Consider the following 1,013-nt stretch of genomic DNA (forward strand, 5'->3'; position numbering starts at 1 on the left):
TTGTCCCATTCCTGGGGCCATTCCTGAGCAGTTTTTGTGGCTTGGCACGATGCACTGTCCTGCTGAGGGGGTCACTGCCATCGACCATTGCTGTTGCCATGTGGGGGTTTACTTGGTCTGCAACAGTGTTTGGGTGGGTGGAGCACATCAAGTAGCATCCACATGAATGCCAGGACTCAAGGTTTCCCAGCAGAACATTGCACTGTAACAAGATGATCAATGTCATTCACTTCACACCCACCAGTGGTTTTAATGTTTTGGCTGATAGATGTACATTAATTCTCAATTTGAAAGCAGTGATGTGTCCCACAGTTTTCTTCTCACGGAATAAGGTAAGTAATAAAACCCACTCTTGTAGTTCACAGAGTAGCGTGGTCACCAAGCCTCTTCCAAATATTTAGAAAAGAAGCACAATTTTTTCACAATTTTGCTGTAACTTTCGGGTGTGACCAGACCTTAACTCTGTGATTTAGTTACAGTTACTTTTGCAAACCTTACAGAAAATATGAAAACATTAGCCCTATTTTTCACCTGTTATTCATCAAAAGGTTTGAAATCAAGGGAGGGTTGATCAATACCAAAGTATCGACACTACAGATACTAGGTTTTGTTTTGAAGACTGATCCTAGCATCAACAGAATTGATAAATAAAGGTTTGGTCTCTTACTTCTTTGTTTTACACATTTGAATTTCAATAGTATAATTGGTTGTTGTGAACACATGTAGTGCGTGTACTCTTTGCTTCTCCACTGCTGCTATCTTGTTGTGTGCACTTAAACAATACTTGCAACGCACCGCTGCACACACAGCAGCACACACCCCGACTAGCTTATCTGACACGACTGCAGTGATGGCTGAACGAAAGAGGAAAAAAAAAACATGAGAAAGAGAACTTGGAGCTGCAAAGAAGAGAGGGGGAGGGAAATGTCTCAGCATCCAGACCTCTGACGTGGAGACAGAGTTCACTGGAAGAGTCTGCTCAGAGAGCCTCAGGCAGGGAATATTTGGGTATA

This window comes from Epinephelus moara, chromosome 17, assembly GCF_006386435.1.
Source record: "Epinephelus moara isolate mb chromosome 17, YSFRI_EMoa_1.0, whole genome shotgun sequence".
Lineage (NCBI taxonomy): Eukaryota > Metazoa > Chordata > Actinopteri > Perciformes > Serranidae > Epinephelus > Epinephelus moara.